Source organism: Symphalangus syndactylus, chromosome 5 (assembly GCF_028878055.3).
Source record: "Symphalangus syndactylus isolate Jambi chromosome 5, NHGRI_mSymSyn1-v2.1_pri, whole genome shotgun sequence".
Taxonomy (NCBI): Eukaryota; Metazoa; Chordata; class Mammalia; order Primates; family Hylobatidae; genus Symphalangus; species Symphalangus syndactylus.
This window is the reverse complement of record NC_072427.2, coordinates 49,841,391-49,855,551: the sequence shown is the minus strand read 5'-3', so window position 1 is coordinate 49,855,551 and position 14,161 is coordinate 49,841,391. Positions and strand designations below refer to the sequence as shown.

At 40.2% G+C, this 14,161-nt stretch overlaps 1 long non-coding RNA gene across 1 annotated transcript in view; it reads right to left on the bottom strand.

Moving 5' to 3' along the window:
- LOC129482497 (uncharacterized) overlaps window positions 1-6,172 on the bottom strand; it is a 151,558-nt gene extending 145,386 nt beyond the window's left edge. The window contains exon 1 of the long non-coding RNA XR_010121068.1: window positions 6,129-6,172. This is a non-coding gene — a long non-coding RNA (uncharacterized lncRNA). The remainder of the gene's footprint in view (window positions 1-6,128) is intronic.
- Between the last annotated feature and the right edge of the window lie 7,989 nt (window positions 6,173-14,161).

The following is a 14,161-nucleotide window of genomic DNA, read 5'->3' as shown; positions in this document are numbered from 1 at the left end:
ATGTCTTGCAGACGTTTACAAATACTATGTAGAAGGAATCAGAGATTCAAGCCAGTATCTATAAATTTCAGGTAATGGAAAAACAATATGCTGAAGTTTATTAACGCATATTAACAAAATAACTGGTCTTTGTGTGCTGGAAGGGAGTCTAGATGTCTTGATGTTCCATCTATTCAAATTAATGCTTTTGAACCTTGCAAATTAGAACAAACTAAGCCACATACAAAACCCTTTTTAAGTATGAGTCTCTAGCAAATTTTGTCCTGTGCTTCCTAGCAAACTTTCTGCACCTCTTCAACTAGAAGTATCTCAGAGGAAATTTGTGGAAAACAATTATAGAGAATGGGTGATATTTCCATTAATTTAATAAAGAGTGATAAAATATAAAAATGAAGATATTTTGAAAAATGATTATGAATAATTAAACAAAATAAAACGCATTAATATGCAATACAAACATTTAAATTTGGTCATACATGATGTTTATGTGATGATAAAAATGTACGTTTACACGGAAAGTGTCAACATCCTTTGCACACCAAAACAAACACTGTTTCATTTGTTCAAAACAAATACTGTGTCATTTGTTTTCAGACAGCAAAGAGAATGATTCTTTGACGCAATCTTTCCAACAAATAACCGAATTCCCTAACCAACACCAGAATTAGAGCAAGAAAATGTTGGTGTTTCCCATGAAGACACCACAGAGACAGGCTCAACTCTCCTGCATCTACTTAGGCACTGTCTTGGATAGGCGTGGTCTGGAGGAGGTAAACCTTGTCCAGTGAGTTGTCTGTGTCTGTGCAGGAAGCACCCAGGGATGTTTGTTTCGTAAAAATACAAAAGTATAAATTTGGTTGTACATGATGGCTATGTGACCAAGAAAAGAGTGTTTTCTTTGTGTTTAATACACAAGTGTTAAACACATTTGTATGCAAAACCAAAAACCAAGATGTAACATTACAGTGCCAGGACTGAAGGGGAAGTGTGCCATTGGTCAGAAAGAAGAATGATTATTTAATAAATTCATGCTTATACAGAATAACTGAATTCCACACCCCACCCAACAGGGAGCTCCTCCCCTTGTGCATGCAGACCCCACAGAGAGGTTCTGAGCTCAGAGGCTCCCTGCTGGTCCTGCCTTTGATGTGCATCGTCTGGAGGAGGAGACCCATGTCCACAGCATCATCTACAGCAAGGCAGGAGGCACCTGGGGCTGCATCTCCAGGTTTTCCCACCACTTGCTGTTGTTGAAGGTATGAAGTACATAAACTGAAGAGTGGGGTTCACGGATCTTATAAGATTAACAAAGACATTACAGACGTAAGAGACAACAATGATATTCTAAAACTCTAAAGCCACTGATTAATTCAAAGTCCAGCTGACAGTATTGGTGTAGGTGAAAGGCACAGAGATTTTTAACCTTTCACTTCATTATGGAAAAGCACAGTCATTAAGAGAATGGTCACAAAATTATTGTATTAAATGAAGTCTGTTAGCAACTAAGAAAGTGTTGCATTTGCACAGAGACAGAGGAATAAACCAATGAAAAAATAAAACAGCATAAATACATACGTGTATATATGAACAAATCATTTGTAAGTCAATAAATGGGGACAGATCAATTGTTCTAACACTATTAAAAAAACTGAATATTCACAAGGGAATTAAAATCTGACCTTTAACTTCATTTTACACACAAAATCAGGTGGATCACAGACATATATATATATATATATATATATATATATTTAGTACAGTATGTAGAACACATAAGAAAATATCTTTGGGACTATGTAGTAGGGTAAGATACCTGAAACTAGACCTAGGAAGCACTAATTATATAAGAAAATATTCTACATAGTTGACTTGAGCAACCACTTTGGAGACAGACTGAATCAAACTGAAAGCACTTTTAATCCTTTCATGTAGTGCTTAGTCTCAGATTCAGAACTGGCCCATGGCAATGGTAACAGTGCTCACTTCTTGAGATGTCAGGTGGGTTTCTATAAAATAATATATAAAGCATATACTATAATATCACATATATACATATCATTAAGACTAATTTTTATAATAAATTGTGAGATTTATCTTTTAGATTTATATATCAGAATGAAATAATAAAACCACTAATAAATAATGGAGCAAATACTTCTAATTAGAGTTTTATAATCATGTTAAAAACTTTTCTCGATTAACAATTAACACGTTTATATTTGTCTTATTCTTGTGATTAGGAGACAGAACATATATGCAAAATTCATTTACACAAGTATTGCTAACACTTATTTCATTCACAACAAACTCTCTGAGTCACTTTGAACTCACCTTGTCCATGATTTTTCCCACAATATCATCATCTGTGCTAATCACAATCATCAATGGTGCTGCATTTCTCATGGGACTCCTATACTACTCTATGTAAGTTTATCTTTCCAGTCTCCTGACACCCTTCTGTAAGTTTTGATGCTTGATGTAATTACCCAAAAATGTCTTTGGAGAGGTTCAGACCAATTTCATTAGTGTGTGCCCAAGGACAACCACATCGTGACTGCTTTCTGGCAGTAATGTTATAACCCTTTCAAATAGAAGATGCATCTCTCTTTAAAAGATGCTAAACTGTGCCAGTTTTCAAATGGAATGCTTCCAGGTTTTGCCCATTCAGTATGATATTGGCTGTGGGTTTGTCATAGATAGCTCTTATTATTTTGACATGTGTCCCATCAATACCTAATTTATTGAGACTTTTTAGCATGAAGGGCCCTCTCTCACCACTCCTATTCAACATAGTGTTGGAAGTTCTGTCCAGGGCAATTCAGCAGGAGAAGGAAATAAAGGGTATTCAATTAGGAAAAGAGGAAGTCAAATTGTCCCTGTTTGCAGATGACACGATTGTATATCTAGAAAACCCCATTGTCTCAGCCCAAAATCTCCTTAAGCTGATAAGCATCTTCAGCAGTCTCAGGATACAAAATCAATGTACAAAAATCACAAGCATTCTTATACACCAATAACAGACAAATAGAGAGCCAAATCATGAGTGAACTACCATTCACAATGGCTTCAAAGAGAATAAAATACCTAGGAATCCAACTTACAAGGGACGTGAAGGACCTCTTCAAGGAGAACTACAAACTACTGCTCAATGAAATAAAAGAGGATACAAACAAATGGAAGAACATTCCATGCTCATGGGTTGGAAGAATCAGTATCATGAAAATGGCCATACTGCCCAAGGTAATTTATAGATTCAGTGCCATCCCCATCAAGCTACCAATGACTTTCTTGACAGAATTGGAAAAAACTACTTTAAAGTTCATATGGAACCAAAAAAGAGCCCGCATCGCCAAGTCAATCCTAACCCAAAAGAACAAAGCTGGAGGCATCACGCTACCTGACTTCAAACTATACTACAAGGCTACAGTAACCAAAACAGCATGGTACTGGTACCAAGAGAGATATAGATCAATGGAACAGAACAGAGCCCTCAGAAATAATGCCACAGGCCGGGAGCGGTGGCTCATGCTTGTAATCCCAGCACTTTGGGAGGCCGAGGCGGGTGGATCACAAGGTCAGGAGATCGAGACCAAGATGAAACTCCGTCTCTACTAAAAATACAAAAAATTACCCAGGCGTGGTGGCGGGCGCCTGTAGTCCCAGCTACTCGGAGAGGCTGAGGCAGGAGAATGGCGTGAACCCAGGAGGCGGAGCTCGCAGTGAGCCAAGATTGTGCCACTGCACTCCAGCCTGGGCGACAGAGCGAGACTCAGTCTCAAAAAAAAAAAATTAAATTAAATTAAAATTAAAAAATAAAAAAATAATTTAAAAAAAAGACATAATGCCGCATATCTACAACTATCTGATCTTTGACAAACCTGACAAAAATAAGCAATGGGGAAAGGATTCCCTATTTAATAAATGGTGCTGGGAAAACTGGATAGCCATATATAGAAAGCTGAAACTGGATCCCTTCCTTACACCTTATAAAAAATTAATTCAAGATGGATTAAAGACTTACATGTTAGACCCAAAACCATAAAAACCTTAGAAGAAAACCTAGGCATTACCATTCAGGACATAGGCATGGGCAAGGACTTCATGTGAAAAACACCAAAAGCAATGGCAACAAAAGCCAAAATTGATGAATGGGATCTAATTAAACTAAAGAGCTTCTGCACAGCAAAAGAAACTACCATCAGAGTGAACAGGCAACCTACAGGATGGGAGAAAATTTTTGCAACCTACTCATCTGACAAAGGGCTAATATCCAGAATCTACAATGACATGAACTGTTTTTAGAGATCCCCAAAATATCTGCATTTGATACTCTTAATTAAACACTGATAAGAGGCAAGGAACTTGTATACAGACATTTGTGTAAAACCATGGAACATAATGATGACGGGTTTCTTGCTTCTAATTCACTGGGAAATTTGATGAAAGACAATAATGAGCTTAGGGATTCAATTTTGCAGAACCAACTCCACATAAACAGCCTCAGAGTTTCTACCTGTGCTCTGAGCCAGAAAACTCTCTCGTAGCCACAGAGAAGTATTTGCTAAAGGTCAAACACAAGCCCTTATCATGCCACTGGCTGAATTACAAGAAACATTGAACTCCTCAGTCTGGCAGGGTGTCTACTGTTGAAGTGGAAGTTGAGAAAGAATAGCATCCTGTAACTTGGGATGAGGATGGACTGGAAGACTGATGTGGCTGGGGACACTGATCTCCTAAATTCTAATGAGTTTTTATTGCCAGCAGAAGCGGCCTCCTTACAGCCACCCCCTTGGCAATGGCCTTCCCACACAAAGTGATGTAGGCCTTTCCATATGTCTCTGAGTAGCTTACATCTACAATGCCCAAGGAAACGGTAATGGTTTCCCCTGAAGCAGCTGTCAAACAATACACTGCTTATTATCTTCAAGACCCACCCCTGACAGCTGTGTTTCTTCTAGACTCATGGTGACACTAAAGTTACAACAGGCCCCTAAAGCTGGATAGTATTTCCCATGAGGAGGTGTGATATACGTTAAAAAAGCTACCTGAGTTTTCTAACTAATGCAAACAGAAATCTGAAGACCCTATGTGGAAATAAAGATTATGGGTGTGGATAGCTGGGTGTGGTGGCTTGTACCTGTAGTCCCGGCTACATGGGAAGCTGAAGTGGGATGAATGCTGGAACCCAGGTGTTTGAAGCTGCAGTGAGTGACGACTGTACCACTGCACTCCAGCCTGGCCAAAATAACAAGACGTCATCTTTAAGAAACCAAAATAGAAAAAGAAAGTGTTGATAACAGTAGAAGGAACATAAACTTGAATCAGTCCAAATTTAATGATACGGGGCCATTAAGCAGATATTCTGGTTTAATGTTGCAGCTTGGGTATTTAAGGATGGTATTAGTAGTTTTATGATTGGTTGGCTGAAGTATAGTTCAACAGATGTATGACCATGAGCAAGTTGGTGATTCCCCTATCTTCCCTGTATTATGTTGGATGAAGGAATTCATAGGCCTGGGGAGATAGGAATGCTAGAATGGATTTGCATTCCTATCTCCCCAGGCCTATATAAATAGAATATATTTAAACTATATAAATAGAATAGTTTAAAAGCAACTTACAGGAGGGCATGGTGGCTCATGCCTGTAATCCCAGCACTTTTGGAAGTCAAGACAGGTCCATCACTTGAGGTCAGGAGTTTAAGACCAGCCTTCACACCTAAGGTTAAATGACGAGTTAATGGGTGCAGCACACCAACGTGGCACATGTATACATATGTAACTAACCTGCACGTTGTGCACATGTACCCTAAAACATAAAGTATAATAAAAAAAATTGAAAAAAAAAGAAAAACTCATTCTAAAATTCAAATGGAAAAAAGAAAAAAAAAATAAAAAAAGACCAGCCTTGCCAACATGGTGAAACCCCATCTCTACAAAAAACTACAAAAAAATAGACAGACATGGTAGCACACACCTGTTGCCTCAGCTACTCAGGAGGCTGAGGCAGGAGGATGGTTTGAATCCAGGAGGCAGAGGTTGCAGTGAGCTGAGATCATGCCACTGCACTCCAGCCTGGGCAAAAAAAGTGAGACTCTGTCTCTAAATAAATAAATAAATGCAACTTACCCACATTGATAGACTCCAGAAAACATACTGTTTATCAGGACTTTGTTAGGTGGATTTGTGAGGGGAGGCTGGGCACAACTGAAGAGCTCCCTGATCTCTCTTCTCTGTAGACCAGAACTTAATATAGAAACCACAGTACACCAACTGGAAAATCAAAATGCAATGTGAATAACTGGGTTTCAGGGAATCTTGGGAGCAAGAAGCAACACTCAATCTTCAAAGGCAAGGTTGGCATAGTTATGTCAATGGACAGCAAAGGCAAAGCAACAATCAGGTTCATCTGATTCCTATAGATTTATGTTGCTGGCTAGTTTATAATAGTGTTCTTGGAATTGAAGTACACAGGTAGCCTACTAAATGCTTACTTGATTTGAAGAAGCAGAAAATCTTTAGATCAAATGAACAAGATTCTGCCTCAAATCCTACAAACCAGAGACTCAAAGAACCTCACTCAATTCTCACAATTGAGCCAGTTGACAATCTCGGAATCCCTTGAAAGGAGCAGCAGCCCAGTCCTCTTGAAGTAGGACACAAGTACACCACCAAAATGTTATAGTTTATATTTCTGCTATTCTTCCTAAAAGGAATGTACAACCATTTACTAGAGTAATGACAGCAGCAGCAGGTAGACACATCCTTAGGCAGATATGGGCCACTCCCCGATGAAATCCCACCTTCAAACCAAAGACTGTTTAAAGCCTGCAAGCCAAGCTCCAAGACTCGGATAAATCCACAGACCATATTGGGAAACTCCTCATTTGGCACACTTTCCTCTGATTGGTCCCCATCCTTCACCTACTTTACATATACCTACTCTTTCCTAATTTTTTTTTGCACCATTGCACCCACCTTTGAGTGGTCACTTATTTTACTGTTTTATGCATTCTCACAAACCAATCAGCATGCACTCCCCCATTCTGAGCCGATAAAAGCCCTGGAATCAGCCACACCTGGGGACTACCTGCCTCTGGGTGGTGAGGACCACCTGCTTCAAGTACTCTCTCTACTGAGAGCTGTTCCATCACTCAATAAAACTCTTCTCTGCCCTTCTGACACTTTGTCAGTGTAACCTCATTCTCCTTGGACACAAGAACTCAGGAGCTACCAAACAAATGCGAGTACAAAAAAGCTGTAACACTGTTGCCCTCCACACTCTGCTGGCACCCAGCAACCACTGCACACGATGGGAAGCAGCAGCAGGGCTGGGCCAGCTCTAGAGTCATGAGTCAGAGTGAGGCAGTGGTACTGAACGAGCTCTAGCATGCTATAACACCCACTTTGGCGCTTTGGGGTTACTGATGTCTCTGAGTTTTTTGGGTGCCACTGCATTCCCCTCATCCAGATGCCAGTGCCCAAGGTGAAGGAGCTTGTGGCAGGCCCAGCCCAGCTGCGGGCAAAGCATGGATCTCACGGCCAGTGTGGGATCCAGGGCAGAGTGCAAGCCAGGTGCCATCCGGAAGGGTGAGAGGGCGGGGTGCCTCCTGTGGTGAGCCCGAGGTGGAGGGAGGCCTGAGCAGGGGCATCGCCAGCCATGGAAGTCTCCAGCTGTTTAAGTGGCACTGAAAATCATCCTTCGTTAACTGTGCTTTAATAAAATAAATTTTAGGGATCACTGGACACTGACTGCATTTGACATTGATTCCAGGAGACCAACAGTAACCCTGTAGTCCACTAATTAGAGTACCTTCTTATAGAGGTCAGGTGATTAATGGAGTTTTAGCTCATGTCTGACTCACAGTGGGTCTGGTGGGTCCCTGAAGCCATTCTCTAATAATTTTCCAGTTCCTGATGCATAATCGGAATAGAAACCCATAACAGCTGAAAGAATGCCCATATTGGTAGCCTAACCTGTGGTGTGAGAGTCATTATGGTGAGAAAGCACAAATGAAATCCAAGAGAGATGCTTCTATCTAGGAAAATATTAAGTCAAAAACATAACTGCATCTTTGGAGGAATTTAAGGCATTAGTGCCAAGAATGGTTATTTTCACCACATTCCCATGCAACTCTCCTATTTGGCCTATGCAGAAGATAGATGGATACTAGATAATGACAGTATATTCCCAGAAGCTCAATCAAGTATCAACTAAAATTGAAGTTGTTATACAGAATGTTGTTTCATTGTTCCAGCAAATTAACACATTTCCTGGAACTGGTAGGTAGCTACTGATCTAGTGAATGCTTTATCTCTATCTCTGTCCATAAGTTTCAAAAGAAGTTTGTTTTCAGATGCCAAAGACAGCACTAAACCTTAACTGTCCTACCTGAGGAGTGTATTAACCCTCTATCCCATGTTACAAACAGAACACTTCATTAACTTCCCTTCCACAGGTATTACACTGGTCCATTTCACTGATGGGATAATGGTGATTGGACCAAGTGAATGTCAAGTAGCATCTACACTTAGCATAGCCATAAAATATTTTTATGTTAGACAGTGGGCAACATATTTAACTGAAATTCAGAGGCCTTCTACGTTAGTGAAATTTGTAGATATCCAGTGGTGTGGAACATTTTGAGGTATTCCTTCTAAAATAAAGTAAAATTGGTTGCATCTGGTCTCACCAACAACCAAGAAAAAGGCACAAGGCCCAGTGGGCCTATTTGGATTTTGGAGGCAACACTTTTGTCCTTTGGGTGTGTTACTCTGGCCCATCTACCAGACAACTCAAAAAGCTTCTAGGTTTGAGGGGGCCCAGAACACAAGACTTCAGCAGTCCAGGCTGCCATGCAAGCAGCTTTTCCACTTAGGCCATATAATCCAGCAGGTCCAATGGTACTTGAGGTGTCAGTGGCAGATAGAGATGTTCTTTGGAGTCTTTCTTAGGCTGCCACAGGTAAATCACAGTAGAGGCTCTTCAAATTTAGGAGCAATGCACTGCCCTTATCCATAAATAAATACCCTCCTTTTCGGGGTCAGTTTCTGGCCTACCACTGGGTTGTAATAAAATAAAATGCATGATTTTGAGCCACCAAGTTCCACGTATCCTGAGCTGCCCATCATGAATGAAGTGTTTCCTGACCCACCTAGCCATAAAGTTGGGTGTGCATGGTAGCACTCTATCAAATGGAAATGGTACATATGTGATTGGGCCAAAACAGGTCCTGAAAACACAAGTTACATGAAGAAATATACAACTGCCTACAATCTCCACTCCTGCCACATTGCCTTCTCTCTCCTAGTCTGCACTTACGGCCTCATGAAGAGTTCCCTATAATCAGTTGACAGAGTAAGAGAAGACTGTTCAGATGGTTCTTCAGGATATACAGACACCACCTGAAAGTAGACAGCTGCAGCACTATGGCCCTTTATGGGACATCCCTGAAGGACAGTGGGGAAATAAATCTTCTCTATCGACATAAATCAGTCACTATATCTAGCTGTGCACTTTGCTTGGAAGGAAAAATTACTGTGAATGTGCTTACATATTGATTCATGGGCTGCATACAATGATTTGATCAGTCAGAAACTCGGAAATACATGATTAAAACATGCTGACAAAGTAATTTGCAATAGAATCATGTGGATAGCCCTCTCTGAGTGTCAAAAGAAAATGTGAAGATATTTGTGTTCCATATGGATTCCCACCAAAAGACCAACATTGAGTCCCTGATAAGGCACCATTCCCCAGAATAGTCGACCATTAACCTGGTGGTAGGTTGGTTATATTGACCTACTCTGATCATGGAAGGGGCTGGGGTTTGTTTCTTACTGAATAGACCCTTATTCTGATTATGTATTTTCCTTTTCTGCATGCAGACCTTTTGCCAAAACTCATCCATGGACTTAAAGCCTGCCTTATACACAATGATAGTATTCCACACAGCACGCCTTCTCAACAAAGAACTACACAACTATAAAATTGTTGCAATGAGCTTATGCTCATGAATTTCACCGGTCTTTCCATGCACACCATAATCTTGGAGAAACTGGTTGGATAAAATGGTGGAATATGCCTTTGGAAGTGACAGGTATGGTACCTGCTAGGTGACAATACTATGCAGGTTTGAGTCAAAGTTCATCAGAAGATTGTATATGCTAAAAAAATCAGAATGTATTATATAGAAAATTGTATCCCAAAACCATAATTTACAGGTTTAGAAATCACAGGATTAAAAATTAGAGTTGCACCATTCACTATTCCTAATGTGACACTAGCAAAAATTTTACTTTCTGTTCCTGTGATTTTAAGCTATACTGGTCTAGAAGTCTTAGTTACAGACAGAGGAATGCTGCTGCTAAGAGATACAGCAATTATTCAACTGAACTAAAAGTTAAGACTGCCACTCAGCCATATCAAGCTCCTTATATTTCTGAGTCAAAAGACTGAGAACACAGTTGCAGTGTGGTCAGGAGTAATTGTTCTAGACTACCAGTTTAAAATGGGACTAATACTCCACAACATGGGTAGAAGAGTATTATATGGGAAACAGCGGATCTTTGACAGTTACTGTTGTTGGAACATTTCCCCTTAACCGAACTCATTTTTTAATTTTATCCCCAATGTGGCAGTATTGAGAGTTGGGGCCTCATAGAGGTGACCATATCATAAGTGCTCTGCCCTAATAAGTGGATCCATCTATTAAAGTATTAATGGGCTAAAGGATTAATGGTTTATTATGTGAGGTTAAGTGGTGACTTTGTCAGAGGAAGAGAGGTCTGCACCAGCAATCCAAACCTCCAGCCAGCCGATACCCTGTGTGGCCTCAGGACCCTTCGGAGAGTCTCCACCAACAACAGGCTATCGCCAGATACTGCCCCTTAACCTTGGACCTCTCAGCCTCCATAACCAAAAGAAATAAATTTTAAAAATAAATTATCCAATATTCTGTATTCTGTTTTATAAGCAAAGAACAAAGGTTACTACAGAAATTGGTGATGAGAAGTGTGATCTTGCTGATAATGAATACCATACCTGAAAGTGTAGAACTTGCCTTGGAACTAGGTATTAATAGGGCAGAAGCTTGAAGAATTTGGAAAAACAGGCTAGAAAAAGCCTAGGTTCTGGTGAGGGGTTAGAAGACAAAAAATGGGAAAAGTCTGGGAGTCCTTAGAGACAGGTGAAGTTGTTGTGATCAGACTGTTTTTAGAAATATGAAGATTTAAGGCCATTCTGACTAAGTTTCAGATGGAGCTGAGGAATTAGACATTGGAAATTAAGGCCATTCTTAAAATCAACAGGCAAGTAATGTGGCTGTGTCCATGCCCAAGGGCTTTGTGAGAGGCCTATCTTCAGAGTGATGAACTAGGGAACCTGACAGAAGAAATTTCTAAGCTTCAAAGTGTTCAAGCTGTAGCATAGTTACTCCTAACTGCTTAAGGTAAAACTGCTAGAGGAAAGAAAAACACAAAGAAAAAATCTGAAGCTTGGCCAAGTGAGAATGAAAAAGCCTTTCCAGGAGAAAAGTCCAAGGTTCTGGCAGAGCCACAGGGTTCCAGAGATGGGCATGATTTAAAGGGAGCTAGGTGTCAATACTCAAGACAATGGAAGAAAAACCCCACAGGCATTTCAGTAATCTTCTAGGCTGTCCATCCCATCAGAGGCCCAGCAGCATAAGGGGACAGGATTGTCTCTGGGGACAGGTGGTGGCACTGCCATGTGCCACTTTAGGGTGCTGCTCTCTGAATTCCACCTGCTTTGGCTCCCCAGTGGGGCTTGTACCCCAGCTCTGGAAGATACAAATTGTACTACCTGGAAATGCTTATGAGGTGGTAATTCTGTAGGCTTACAGAAAACAAAAGCTCTGGAGGCTTGGTAGCCTCCACAAATTTAAAAAATTATTTCAAAAGCCTGGGGTCCCAATCAGAGATTTCTCACAGGGGTAGAGCCCCCAAAGAGAGCCCCCAGTAGAGCAATATTAAGTGGGAATGTAGGTTGGAGCTGCTGCAAAGACTCTCCACAAGGGCATGCCTGGTGAAGCTATAGAAGCAGGGTCAGCACAGAGTCCTCACTAGGGTAATGCCTAGTGCTGCTGTGGAGGTGGTACCACCACCAGGACCCCATAACTGCAGAGTCACTCACAGCATCGACCACCTGCTTGGGAAAGCTTCAGGCACCTGAATGCAACCAGTACAAGCAGCCTTATGGCTCCCAGAATAGCTCTGTTTTTCTCCTTTTCAAACAGAGATATTTCAGGAGATTTTTCTGAAAAATGCTAAAACAGAATGTATCACACCTGATATTTATTCAAAACATGATATTGGAATTCAATTTAGGGCAGAGAATGTGTGAACAGATTACAATAATTGAAATGGTTATCTGAAAAACAATTATGGGCTAGCTGCAGTGGCTCATGTTGGTAATCCCAGTACTCTGAGAGGTTGAGGCAGGAAGATCGCTTGAGCTCAGGAGTTTGAGACCAGCCTAGGCAACATGGCAAAATCCTGTCTCTACAAAAAAAGTGAAAAATTAGCCAGGCATGGTGGCATGCATCTGCAGTGCCAGCGACTCATGTGGCAGAGGCAAGAAGATTGCATGAACCTGGGACGTCAAGACTGCTGTGAGCTGTGATCATGCCACTGCACTCCAATGTGGGTGATAGAGTAAGACTGTATCTCAAAAAAGAGAAGGAGAAGGGGAAGGGGAAGAGGAAGAAGAAGAAGAGGAGAAGGAGGAGGAGGAGGAGGAAGAAGAAGAAGAAGAAGAATAAGAAGAGGAAGAAGAAGAAGAAAACAATTACGAATGCATTTGAAAAAAAAGAATGTCTTATTGCACAACACAAAAATAAAATTTTCTTTATATATGATGATTATGTGACCACAGAGGAAATTTAACCTAAATGCATTTGCAGACAAAAACGAAAAACAGGAAATAGTATGAAACAGAAATGCAAGAATAGTCAGTGAATTGGAAAAGATAATTTTTTCAAAAATGTTCTAGAAAATTGAATATCCTTTAAGAAGAATTAAAACCTGAAATGTGACCTCGCATTAAATGCAAAATATATTCCAAGTGGATCATAGACCAAAATATAAAAATATTTAATCCAATATATACAACACAATTTAGGAAAATATCTTCATGAGCATGGAGCAGGGTAAGATTCCTAAAACTAAACTTAGAAAGTATTTACCATATAAGAGAAAACACATTGGAATACAGTTCATGTGAACTAAGTCTCTGGAGACAGATTGTATCAAACTGAGATTCTCGTAATTCTTTCCTTCAGAGTTTTTGAATCACATTCAAAATTGGACTATGGAAATGGTAATAGCATACTTCTTCAGTGTTGGCTGGATTGTATGAACTAACAGTATTTAAAACATATAGTGTACACTAACAAGTATGAAAACTTTTTCTAGTAAATTGTGAGATGTATTACTGTATCAATTGTAACATGTATCACTTGTTTATATATAAGAACGGAAGAATAAAACCACAAACAAATGAGTAAACAAATACATTTCACGTAACATATTAGAAGTTTTAGGGACCGGGCGTGGTGGCTCACGCCCATAATCCTAGCACTTTGGGAGGCCGAGGCAGGTGGATCATGAGTCAGGAGTATGAGACCATCCTGGCCAACATGGTGAAACCCCATCTCTACTAAAATACGAAAATTAGCTGGGTGTGGTGGTGCACCTGCAATCCCAGCTACTTGAGAGGCAGAGGCAGGAGAATTGCTTGAACCTGGGAGGGGCAGAGACTGTGGTGAGCCAAGATTGCACCACTGCACTCCACTCCAGCCTGGCGAGAAAGTGAGAGTCCGCAAAAAAAAAAAAAAAAAAAAAAAAAGAGAGAAAGAGAAAAAAGAAAAAAAAGAAATTTTAAGTGATTTCTGAATTGCATAAAAATTTTACATTGTAATTGATTTTAAAGCCTTTTCCATTTAGATCGAAGTCTTTAGAATAATTTTTACTTCACTAGCCCATGATTGATTATTCATCATCTGTGCTAATCTGAAGCACTGGTGATTCTGCATTTCTTGTGAGAGTCCTGGACTACTCTTTGTGAGATTATCTCTCCAAACACTTCTGTAAATTACACAGATTTATAGACTACTCTTTGTGAGATTATCTCTCCAAACACTTCT